Source organism: Podarcis tiliguerta, assembly GCF_965153285.1.
Source record: "Podarcis tiliguerta genome assembly, chromosome: 8".
NCBI classification, from domain to species: domain Eukaryota; kingdom Metazoa; phylum Chordata; class Lepidosauria; order Squamata; family Lacertidae; genus Podarcis; species Podarcis tiliguerta.
In genome coordinates this window covers 28,055,331-28,069,018 of record NC_139541.1, presented here as the reverse complement: position 1 = coordinate 28,069,018, position 13,688 = coordinate 28,055,331, and positions in this window count along the sequence as shown.

Below are 13,688 nucleotides of genomic sequence, written 5' to 3'. Positions count from 1 at the left end.
GAGCTGAAAAGAAACTATCCCTTGAAATTTGCACTTCTCCAAGTTCGGTGACACAGTTTCTCAAACCAATGTCTGCAAAAATTCATTTAATTAGGTGAAAGCAAGTATTAAAATGTTTGTGATGATGATGGTGGTGATGATGATGATGATGATGATGATGATTTGTACCCTGCCCATCTGCCTGGGTTACCCCAGCCACTCTGATTGGCTTCCACCATATACAAAAACACAACAAAATATTAAACATTATAAACTTTGCTATACATAGCTGCCTTCTGGTGTCTTCTAAAGGTTATGCAGTTTTTTATCTCCTTGACATCTGATGCGAGAACATTCCACAGGGTAGGCGCCACCACCAAGAAGGCCCTCTGCCTAGTTCCCTGTAACCTCACTTCTCGCAGTGAGCTAACCATCAGAAGGCCCTTAGTGCTGGACCTCCGTGTCTGGGCAGAACGATGGGGGTGGAGATGCTTCTTCAGGTATACTGGGCTGAGGCCGTTTAGGGCTTTAAAGGTCAGCAGCAACACTTTGAACTGTGCTTGGAAACGTACTAGAAGCCAATGTAGGTCTTTCAGGACCGGTGTTATGTGGTCATAGCAGCCACTCCCAGTCACCATTCTAGCTGCTGCATTCTGGATAAGTTGTAGTTTCTGAGACACCTTCAAAGGTAGCCCCACACAGAGCACACTGCAGTAGTCCAAGTGAGAGATAACCAGGGCATGTACCACTCTGGCAAGATAGTGTTCAAGCAGGTAGGCTCTCAGCCTGCATACTAGATGGAGCTGGTAGACAGCCGCCTAGGGCACAGAATTAACCTGTGCCTCCATGGAGAGCGGTGAATCCAAAATGATTTCCAAGCTGCACACCTGCTCCTTCAGGGGCACAGTTACTCCACTCAGGACCAGGGAGTCCCCTGAAACCTGCCTGCTTGAGTCCTGCTTGCAGGCTTCCCACTTTGGGACATCTGGCTGGCCACTGTGAGAACAGGATGCTGGCCTGATCCAGCAGACATCTTGCTGTTTTTACACTGTAATGCAGCCCAGAGTTCTTGAGCAAGTGCAGGATTTTTTCCCCCTATTTCTCACCCATCAAAGCTCTTTTGTAGGAGTATCTGCCCTCTATTCCCAATTCCATATTGTAGCCTTGATGGAGGTTTGAGGGGTGTCGGGGGGAGGAGGGGGAGGGGGAGGGGAAAAAACCCTTGCAATAAAGAAATAAATAAAACTGCCACAAGAACTCTGGCTTCGGTCGATGCAGCGTTGATACATCTGTCCCTGCGACTAAATATCCATCTCTATTGCCTCTTGCTCTATCAGGTTCAAGAAAGTCATCTGAGTGAGTGAATGACTGCAGTGGGGAGAAGGGAAAATGACGGATAGCAGCACAGTTTGGGTTTGTCGTATCCCCCCCCCCCCCCATTTTTATAACATGTGCATTTCAAGGCTGGCAGTGTAATAAGTCAGTCTCGTTCCTGGAATCACAAATGTGCAAAAGTTTCAAAGCAATGGTCTGGCAAAGGTCCCTCTAAAGTGGGGAGACGGAACCTGCAGCCCCCCTAGGTGTTGTTAGACCTCAACTCCCATCACAAAGGTCAGAGGTGAAAGGAGCAGTGGTCCAGAAGTTCCCCCATCCCTGGGGTAAAAGCACAGAAGACCATCCTTTTGCTGAACTGAATCTATCTGAATCTATCTGAAGGGCTGTCACATGGAAGATGGAGCAAGCTTCTGTTCCGCTCCTCCTGAGAGCAGTACATGGAGGAGGAGGAAGAAGAAGAAGAAGAAGAAGAAGAAGAAGAAGAAGAGGAGGAGGAGGAGGAGGAGGAGGAGGAGGAGTTTGGATTTGATATCCCGCCTTTCACTCCCTTTAAGGAGTCTCAAAGCGGCTAACATTCTCCTTTCCCTTCCTCCCCCACAACAAACACTCTGTGAGGTGAGTGGGGCTGAGAGACTTCAAGGAAGTGTAACTGGCCCAAGGTCACCTAGCAGCTGCATGTGGAGGAGCGGAGACACGAACCCGGTTCCCCAGATTACGAGACTACCGCTCTTAACCACTACACCACACTGGCTCTCTTGATTCAAATTGCAAGAAAGGAGATTCTGGCTAAAAATTAGGAAGCATTTTATGCCAGTAAGAGCTGTTTGACAGTAGAACAGAGAACCTCAGAAGGTAGTGGACTCTCCTTTATGGGAAGCTTGTAAACAGAGGCTGGATGGCCATTTGTAAGAGATTCTTCAGCTGTGATTCCTGCATTGCTGAGTATTGGACTTGATGTCCCTTCCACCTCTATGATTCTATGAATCCATGCCCTGTCCCTTCAAAAACAGTGAGGGATGCTTCTCCAAGTGGACTCTTCCTGCCCTCTGACTGGTCGGCAGTACGCACACATGCAGGTTGTTTCTAAGGGGGGGGGGGAATGTTTACCTGTCTATGCTCCCTAAAGAGGACCACATTGTGAAATCAAATGTACCCCATCCCATCCCTGCTCCTCTCCCTGGATAATGCACCTCCTTTTGAAGTGGGAGCTCTACGGCAGATTAAGACATTGTCAAGTATTTGCTAACCTACTTACAGGCATCATTGGTCCCCAGAGTCCTGGTAGCCTTACACCTTCCTTAACGGACTAACTGAATAGGTAAATGGGTTATATCAGGCCAGGAAATCAATGTGTATACTGTGTTCCCAGCCCCAGATGAGCTTGTCGAAGGCATTTTATTATAGCTCTAGGAGCTGTATTGATCTGACCGTTAACTACTCAGAGGTGGCCAGCAATCCAATGAAGACGCGTCCCTCTGTCCATCCAAATGCATTCTCCCTTCAATAGCCCTTGCAGGCTAAGTGTTTGCAGATTGAATTAATTTAATGTTTGCTTAATCAAAACTGACTAAGCTGGAACTTAAATGCTATTCATTACCAAACAAATCGCATTCACACGGTGAGTGGGATGTCAGGCTGAGACAACCACATTGCTCTTCTATCTAAGATTTTGTTTTATTTTAATTTTTATATATATAGAAATGGTGCTTTGTGGAAATGTGCAGTTCTGATATTTCTCTCTAAGCACAAATATTTCAGCTACTCAGGTTGAATCGGGATTTATTTGTTTCCTCTTGCTTTATGGAGTGTGTGGATTTTTAACTGGCGGGGAGGGGGCAAAGGAAACTAGAATTTAGAAGCAAATGTGGGCCACTTGCAGTCACACATCCAGAGGAGACCCCCATTCCCAGAACTACAATTCTGGGAGTAATTCAATAAACAAACTTTCTTCCCAGGCAACTGTGGGAATTGTTGTTCTGTGAGGGGAAATATGGGTCTTCTTCCAAAATTATTTGGGGGAAGCTAAGAGTGTTTAAAGTGGCATTATACTGCTTTCAATGTACAGTGTAATGTGGCCTACCTTAGGCCCATTAATTTCTGCCACCTCACTCTGCCTAACAATAGGGCCAGTCTTGTCCATTGTCAAACTGCCCTTATGGTGACCACATTCACATCCTGTATTCACACAACCAGTGTGGTTAGAGTATCAGACTAGGACTGGGAGAGCAGGGTTTGAATCCCCACTCAGCCCTGGAGCCCCCTTGGTAGCCTTGGGCCAATCATCACCATCTCTTAGCGTAACCTACCTCACAGGATTGTTGTAAGGATGAAATGGGGAGGAAGAGAGCCATGTATGCCACCTTGAGATCCTTGGAAGATAAAGATGGTATGTAAATGTAATAAATAATAATAATGCCAGGCGGCAGAGGAACCAGGAACGGATAAGACAAGGAAAAGACAATAAAACCATCTGCTTTTATTCAATATTTACAGAAAGAGGCTCGTAAATGCAGCCTCTTGGAATAATGGTGTTGTCCCAAGTAATCTCCCCTCCCCTTCTATCCCACTTCCTCATTCATCATCTCTTCTACGGGTGGCACTGAGGGCCCTTTCCTTCTGAGCCCTTTGCTCTCCTACTTTTACGGCCTGCCAGGTTCCGGGAGATGATGGGTCTGGAATGCTTTTTAGTCATAAGGTGTCAGCCAGCTGCTCCAGCTCTGCCTCCTCCTCCTCTCCCATTATTTCCCAACTTTACCCCTCATCTTCCTCTTCCATCTTCCTCATCTTCCTCTACCTCCCTCAAACCCCTGTTGTAATTCTGAACTGTCTTCTTCTCTGGGGAGGCGGTCTCTACCATTCCTCCTCTGCCCAGTCCCTGACAGATAATAATAATTATTTAATAATAGAAGTCCTATGATACCACTCTGGGAATTGTATCTTTGTAAGGGGAACAGGGATCTCATAATAACTCTCAGCAACATTGACAAACTGCAGCACCCAGAATTCTTCAGGGTAACCTATGTCTGTTCAAAGTGGTATCACAATGCTTTCATTGTACGGTGTATCTGTGGCTAATGGGGACCATACTGAGCCAGGTGGGCTGTTGCTCTGACCTGACACAAGTCTGCTTCCGACATTCCAATCCTACCTCAGATGCAACTAAGATCGTTGGTCTCGATAGTTCTGGTAGGGAAAAGAGCCAAATCGCAGTTGAACCCAGCCAAGCAAGCAGAAGAGGCAACTCTCTAAAAAAACATAAGGAGAGTCTGCTGGACTCTTCTAGCCCATCTAGTCCAGCATCTTGGTCTCATAGTGGAGAACCAGATTCCCGAGGTAAAGTGGCGATTAGGATTTGAGAACAAGAGCATTCATCCATAATGTGGCACCCAGCAACAGGCATTCAGAAGCATCGCTGCTTCCACTGGTGGAGGCAGAACATCAGAAGATCCTGCTGGATCAGGCCAATGGCCCATGTAGGCCAGCATCCAGTTCTCAAAGTGGCCAACCAGATGCCCCAGTGGAAGCCCATAGGACCTGAGCACAAGTGCCCTCTCCCTGCCAGCAACTGGTATTCAGAAGCATTGCTGCTTCCAACTTGTGGAGGCAGAGCAGAGCCATCATGGCTAGTAGCCATCAATCACCCTCTTCTCCATGAATCTGTCTAATCCTCTTTTAAAGCCATCCAAGCAGGATTCCACTGTTTAAGGGCTTGCCCATACTCCTGCTTATCCCATGCCTAGAAAACATGGGGCTCAGCTAATTTTCCCCTCGCCGTGCTCCTTTCCAAGGGTAAACCCACTCTCTAGTGCTAAATCGGAGCAAACATCAATCCAGGGAAAACCCAAATTGCCATTTGCTCTGACTGAGCACTAAAGAGTGGTTTTCCCTGGGGGGAAACCAGCAGGACAAGAGGAAGTGTAGATAGGCCCAAACTCTGCACTGCATGATTCCTCCCTCCCTCCAATGTCACCTGAAAGAACAACCACTGGAGAATAACTGTCCTATTCCATCCAATGTGTGGCCACGGCTGTCTCCACCCCATAGGAACTATCTGAAGTACTTCCTGAGCAAAAGAAGAAAGGAAAGGAAAGAGTGTCCCTGTATGATTACAGTTCAAATGAATGTATGAGTGTGGAGGGGGAGAGAGAAGATTTTCTACGGAGGCAAAAACCAGGCCTATTTGTTTAACAGAGCCCCATGCTTACAAATCACACACTGTGCGTTAAACAACAGTAGCCAGCCGCACTGATTAATGGCACGAAAAGCATATGTGCCCAAACAATGATTTCATTTCAGGCTAAAGAACAATGCCTGCTCCTTCCTTAGGCCCTAATTTACAATTTCAATTATAAATATAAAAAGTTATGTTTCTGATAACTGCTTTTATTAGGCGGATACATGCGCTGGTGTCTCGCAGACGTACAGTATGTAATAAAATAACAAGAAGTGCAACAACAAGCTGTTGTTCCCTTCAATTCCTGGCGTTGATTTTTTAGCATAATGGCAGCATTATCACTCAACCCACAAATGCAGAGATGCTACAGAAACGCGGGACAACTGCCCCAATGAATTAAGACAAAATGCCCATCTGCTATGGCACTTTAGGCTTGCTAAATATCCACAGATATGCAGGGAGCGCTTCTGACCTCCATGAGTTCAGCTGAGTAGGGTCAGCCCAGAGCCCCAGGCAGGTGTGCCAACTCCCTGGGGGCATGAGTGCCCTAGCCCCCACAACATTTAAAATGGGGGGCAAGGCACCTACAACGTGTGGTGGCACATGTCCCAGTGACGGCGCACAGCCCCGAGCAACCGAAGATGTGGGGGCAAGCCTGTGCCGCTGGTCCTGGGGCTGACAGCATGAATTGGCCACATTGAGCACATGCCAAGACTCATACTTCAAAGGCGGCCCACTGTCAATCCATACAACTTCCTCACACTGTTGCTCCTCCTCCTTGTGGTTGCTCACCTGCTGTCTCCAGCTGCATGCCATGCAACTGTCTCGTTTCGAGTGGGACTTTACAAATTTAAAGCAGGCATCACAGTCTCTAATTGGATCTCGGAATGTCCTGGGGTCCTTGCATCCTTCCTTGGGGAGCTGCTGCTGAGGAGTGCAATTTTCCCCTCTTCTCAGTGCCTTAATAAATTAGGCGGGGAAGGAAGGCGGACATGGTGGCTACAGGGAGAAGCCAAGCTCTCCACTAATCAGAAAATCCAGCAGGGAGTGGAACAACCTTGATGTGATGGTAGAGCATGATGGCAGAACAAGGAGAAGAAGCAGTAAGGTCTACTTTGTCCCCTCCCTCCCTCCCTCTCTGAGCTGGTACCGATTGAGCTCTGGGGAGAGGAAAGCCAGTGGGTGGATGCTGTAAGGGAACAGCTGCAAGCAAAAAGTCACAGAAGGGACCAAAAAAACAAACACCCTAGAACTTTTCAGTTTTAAAAAATAGAATTGATTGGTTTATAGTTTACAGTGGAATTAAAAACTTGGAAGCTGGAGCTAATCAGTCCCACTGCCATCCATTATGTCTCATTCACACTGCTTTAAAATGTAAGGAAAATCCACAGAAGTCCTGCTGGTAAAGACAAAGGATGGTTCTTTGTTTACAGTTTCATCATATTTACAAGGATGGCTTGGGATTCCAAGCCTACAGGGTTGCAGCTAGTTTCCTGGTTGCTTCATGCAAGAGAGAGAGAAGGGGTGGGGGAAGGCCAAACTAGGGGTTTCAGTGGAAAACCCCCAAAATTTAATCTCCACCTTGCCCTCTTCTGACTGGAGGCATGTAAGGCTGTTTATCGCCACCAAGAACTGCAGAGAATGCAAGAGTATACTTCACAGCTAAGAAGATACTCCTGCCAACTTAGCAGTTCAAAAGCACGTCAAAGTGCAAGTAGATAAATAGGTACCACTCCGGTGGGAAGGTAAACAGCATTTCCATGCGCTGCTCTGGTTCGTCAAAAGCGGCTTAGTCATGCTGGCCACATGCTGGCCACAGCTGTACGCCTGCTCCCTTGGCCAATAAAGCGAGATGAGTGCCGCAACCCCAGAGTCGGTCACGACTGGACCTAATGGTCAGGGTCCCTCTACCTTTACCTAAGAAGATACTCCAAAATGCACTTCCAGTTACTCACCACATGGGGCAGTGTCCCAGTTCTAACCCCACCAGCTCCTGTCACTGGCCAAAGGATGGTGAAAGATTGCGCAACTCTGCCTTGCCCACACCTTAAACACAACAAATGCTCATTTACAACGAGGAAGTCAGCCAGGACAGTGAGAACTTTTTTGGATCAGAGTTTGTTCACAAACAAAGCAAAAAAAAAAACACCAAAAAACCCCCCCTACCAATACAAAAAGCAGACCTCGTATTATATCCGACGGTAATTGTTCAAAACGGATTTCATCCTTTAAAAAAACAAAAACATACATTTAGAATGTTTCCTAAAAATACAAATTATCTCCTACATTATTCCCAGAGACAAAAGCGACCGCACTTAACGCTGTAATCACTGCAAATTGCAGGCGTGACGTCTCTGAATTAAAACTGCAGACTGATTCATATTTTAAAAAACGATTGAACCACATCCCACTGCTGTTTGACATACAATGAGATCAGAACTATTTTTAAGGTCAGTGTAATGGTCTTTGCCATGTATTTCATCAGCACAGATTATCTGGAAGGAAAAGGCAGAGCCTGGAGCCCAAATCAACAGCCCTGCCAGGGAGAACTGTTTAGAGTTTCTTCTCAGCATACAAACTGTGGGTGACAATGTTCCTCACTCTGATTTCACAAGCACATGGCTTTGTCATCTATCACTGTGGTCCCAACAAAGGAAAGATCCAGATGTCTGGAAATTAAAGGGGAGCAGGAAGACATGCTGTCATTAAAGCTCTGAATCCATAAATCATTGCAATAAGAGAATATTGCTATATTAGACTTTTGTTACACAATCTCCCCCACGGCCCCCCACCCATTTCATATTAAGTAGCAAACACAACCAGTTCTGTGGCATAACAGTTTTATTATTCCAAAGAAAGAAAAGCTTTTAAAACATTCTGCTGGAAATTGTGTTCACTCCTTTAAGGGGGTGAGCAGAGAGAGAAGGAACAGATAGGAAAGTATATTTGAGACATAGTCAAAAAACAAAATAATCTGGTGGGGGATTTGGCTGCGGCTTCTGATTCTTCATTCTCCATTCATGGAAGCAAGAGAACGCAAGGGCCATGTTTGCATGGTATTTCAGACCCTCCAAGTGTCCCTATTTTCCAGGGACAGTCCCGTATTTACAGAAGCCGTCCCGGTTTCTGATTTGATCCTGGGATGTCCCGCTTTTCCTTAGGATGTCCCTATTTTCATCAGAGAAATGTTGGAGGGAATGGAGTTTTGGGACCCCACCCCTGCACCCCGAGCCAAGGGGAGAAGTAACTACCGTATTTTTCTGTGTATAAGACTAGGATTTTTAATAATATAAAAAAAAAGGTTTAAAATTGGGGCTCGTCTTATACACAGGTAGTGCTGAGGGGTGCTTTCTTAATTTGGAATCCCTAAAAATAAGGGGCGTCTTATACATGGGGGCGTCTTATACACGGAAAAATACAGTATACAACCTTTAGAAGACATCCGAATGCAGCCCACCCATTTTAGGGAACTTTAAAAATGTTTTAATGTTTTTATTAAGTTGTGGGGTGGACATAGCAGTCAACACAGATTTCTCCAAGTGGTTGTTTATAGTAAGCTGGAACTGAACTGAATAGCTCAGCTGGCCTGCTTTTATAGGCAGCCGGCTGTCAACATTGTAACAACAACAACCCGCCATCGTAGGTTTTTCAGCCCAAATTAACTTATGTGGACCTGAATGAAAACTATATACACAATACCCCTGGTGGCCTGGGTGAGAACCTCAATACATAACAGTTTTAATTGTGCTTTTATATATGTTGGAAGCCTCCAAGAGAGGCTGGGACAATCTTGCCAGGTGCGCGGGGTATAAATAATAAAATTGTTGTTGTTGTTGTTGTTGTTGTTGTTGAATAGGACGTCCCTATTCTCATCAGAGAAATGTTGGAGGGTATGGTATTTTAAACTTGCCACACCAATTTTGCAACTGAAGTATCCATGCTGAAAATGGGTTTATGAAAACTAAGATAACAACGGTAATAGATGTTATATGGTATATAAGAGGCTGCTGCCTCTGGCCAGTGACCCATCTAGTCCAGCATCCTGTTCTCACAATGGCCAAGCAGATGCCTGAGGGCAACAGTGCGTTTCCCAGTTGAGATTCCCCAGCAACTGATATTCAGAAGCATTGCTGCCTCTGACTGTGGAGGCAGATCACTGCCGTCCTGGCTAGTAGCCAGTGACAGCCTCCTCAGGCACGAATTTGTCCAATCCTCTTTCAAAGCCATCCAAGTTGGTGGCCATTCCTGCATCCCGTGTGAGCAAGTTCCATAGTTCCTCTGCATGAAGAAGCACCTCGTTTTTACTGGTTTCAGGTATTTATATATCAATTCAGAATTTCTAAACCATCTTTTAAACAAAGAAAATGCTCTTCCTCTTTTGGTGGAGTCAACAGGACTTGTCCTTTTTATTATGTTATCAGATGAACATTTTATGAATTCCCGTCCCCTGATTTTAATCATTTTTATCTGCTGTGTTTTTTTCTGTGACTTTGAGACTTTCAGGGTAAAAGCAACTAGCAAATGGAAGCAACAATGGCAATGAAAACCAGAAACAGTTAAAATCCCTTAAAAGGAAAAATACACATTATGGTGAACATAGGCAGCATAAAATAACAGATCTTAGATTTCTTAGGTTCCTTAAATGTGCGCCTTTCAAACACTAATTAAGGCGGCCTTAAATAGCCATGCCTTCCCAATGCAACCCAAGAAAATGAGAGAAATTCTTAGATGTAGGCAATATGTTTTTCTAACAACTTTCCCACTGTATTTTATCGAGGGAAAATGGACACAGACACTGCGCAAAGCCATTGTAATCTATAATCAGTTATTTAACCAATCACTTTAAAAAAGGCACTTTGTGTGCTCATTAATTGATTGGCCGTCTTCTTGATCTGGGTCCTTAAATTTCCAAACTGGGCATCCACCTAGCACCAACAAGGCTCAGTGATTCCACCAGCTGCTGGTGTGTAATCTACAATTCTATAGGATCCAGAATTTGAGGAAGTTGTATAAAATATGAGATTCGTCGCTCCATCCCTTACCAGAGATTTCCTCCTGACAAACTAATAAAAGACAGAAGGAGTTCTCCTTTTTGATCTCCATATTAACTTCTTATAGTTGGACAAGCAAGCATCAGCTGTCCATTGAAGATACGTTGGTTTATTTTACAGTTTGATCCTTGAAATTCTATCTTTAAATATCTCAACCATAGATATACTGTGTTCTGAAGAGCTTTCAAGCAGAATGTTTATTAGTTGCTTTGATCTAATTCATCACCCGCTCGCCCACCCCCGAAAAAAAAAAAAAAATCTTAAAGCAAGTACATAATGTTCTTTAAAGTGACACATGTTGGAAACTCTCAAAGTACTTTAACTCTTGCTTCCAAAGATCGGAACTTTTTTAAAAAATTATTTGATACGGAGGGATGCAGGCTCTGAAACAGAACGCAAAAGGATGCTGTCAATAGGGACATCATTGGAACTCATCACCCTGCGAATGAAAGCCTCTTGTCAATTCCAGCCCTCCTGCCCACCCCCTTCCTCCAAACCACACTTTATAAATCAGCTAGCAGCTTAGAATATCCTTGGCAGGACTTTCAAGGAACGAATCGGAATGACGGGGAAAGAGAGGATAACAATCAAAGCTTGACTGAATACAGGTGTTTGGATTTACAGATGAAGCACAAATGCCTGGATCTTTGACAGCTGTTGATGTTATCAGTTATATGCAGCTATTATTGGCTCCGGGCGTGGGGTGCGGGGGGGCTTCTGGGGGCTTTCCCTTAGCAACATCTCCGCAGCTGATAACATTTGGCTGAACTTTCGGATCTTAACCTCCCTCCTGACTTTCTGCAGTCAAGCCCGCGTAAACTGATCGGAGGAAGAGACGCTCGGCGGGAAGACAAGTAAAATATTATTGACTGGGCTGCTTCTTGTCTATTAGGGAGAAAGAGCAAGAGGAGGGGAGAGCTCCCCAGTTTGACAGGCTTCAAGATAATCAGGGGAGGAATCGAGGCAAGAGAGTAACCCTGAGAAAAGTAAGAAAGCGGCGCCTTGCGAGAGGTCATTGTTTCATGTGGAGGATAAACAAGAGCAGCAAACAAGGGGGCGGCTGGCTTTGGGAGCCCACAGTTTAGGGCTTAATACTTCAAATGATGCAAGGCTACCCACCACCAAAAAAAGGAGCATATTATTATGTAAGGAGGAGACTAAAATCTGTTAAGTGTGTGAAGTCCCTAAAGAGGCTCCTAAGAATTGCATGAGTTGTTTAAAATTGGAGGTGGGGAACCTGTGGGGCTCCCAGGTGTAGCTGGACTCCAAATCCCATCAATCCCATGTCAGGATGGTGGGAATTGTAGTCCTAGCAGGTTGGCAGTGTCCTTGTTTTGAATGCTTCGAACCATCAGATTCCTGAATGTTTTGAGATTTAGAGGCACCCTTCATAGGCACACCAGGGTGGATCCTCTTGTCCATGGAGTTGTCCCTCACAGTGTGGGTGTTATACCACGTGAGAGGCCCATTCTCACCGATTGGTACACCGCTGGGAGCAAGAGTGTTGATTGGCCAGGAAACAGCCATGTGATGCGTCTTATCCACACCACTGAGATATTTGCACAGACCATAGTGGAAATCCTCTAGGGGTTAGGCCTAACCGTACCCAGTGCATGGTGGAAGCTGAAGATGTAAAAAGGCTTGAGATCCAGATGTATTGCAAACTATGTTTGGGGCTTAGGGCAGAGTTGGGTCAGTGATGGACCTACTGGCTGCAAACTCATCCCATTTCCCGATAAGGGCTCCTGAAATGAGCCCATCTCTTCATGAAGCAAAAAGGGAAATAAGTGCTCCCCCTTCTGGAAACAACATGGGTGCAATTGCGGTGGAGAATCTACTGCTCCACATGCCAGTTAGGATCACCCCCTTACCTTGGAGTAAGCCTCATAGAACTCAGTGGGGCTTACTTCTAGGCAGACATGCACAGGATTATGCAGTAAAGCTATATATAGAGTCATATAAACAAGGGGGGGAAACAATTCCAGTCCCAATCATATATTGTTCATAGATTCAAAATCTATTCATAAATGCAAATTCAACATTCTGTCAAAAAAATTATTATAAACGCATATGGCTTTTGGTATCCAGCTTTATCAGCACATTGCACTTTCTCTCTGTTTCAAAATATCATCTATTTTCTTTTTGTTGTAATTTCTGTGAATTGATGGTTAGCTTTTTGAGATACCTACCCCCCCCCCAAAAAAAAACCTGCTACTTTTTGTGGTACTTTTTATTTGTTTCCACATTCTTTGTCCTACAGAGCCTTGAATTCTGCCGGTCTCCTTTTAAAGCAGTCCTCAAAACCTCAGCCTGGATTTTCAGTTCCTATCATCTTCTGCTTAGAAATGGGGATGTTATCACTGAGTACACTGTACGTATTCCTCCACCTTCCTCTGCATTTTACAGGTGAATTCACAATGCATCTCCACAGCAGTATTTAAACAAACACAGCTAGAACCACTAGCCCAGAGGGAAAGTTTCTTGCTAGCATGCATCAAGAAACTCAGGTTGCAATTTCCACTGTCAGTACCTGGTTTGTTATTTGGAGCTATCTTGAATGGTCTTTGCATTGTGCTTTGAAAAGAGAATGAGGAAAAATAATATTCCCATTTAAAGGAGATGTTTGATCCCTTCCTGGCTCCTCATTTCCAGTTAGAGATGGAAACATTCCCTCCAGGTGTTTAGCTTGCAGAAGACAGAGAGGTGACAGGATAGCCATCGTCAAATGTCATAAGCAAGCTTGTTTTCTGCTGGTCCAGAGGGGAGGACCCAAACCAATGGATTCAAATTTCAAGAAAGCCAATTCTGACTAAACCTTAGGGAGAACTTTATAATGTTAAGAGCAGGGGTCAGCAAACTTTTTCAGCAGGGGGCCAGTCCACTGTCCCTCAGACCTTATGGGGGGCCAGACTATATTTTGGAAAAAGAAGAAGAATGAATTCCTATGCCCCACAAATAACCCAGAGATGCATTTTAAATGAGAGCACACATTCTACTCATGTAAAAACACCAGGCAGGCCCCACAAATAACCCAGAGATGCATTTTAAATAAAAGGACACTTTCGACTCATGTAAAACACGCTGATTCCCGGACCGTCCATGGGCCAGATTGAGAAGGCAATTGGGCCGGATTCGGTCCCCGGGCCTTA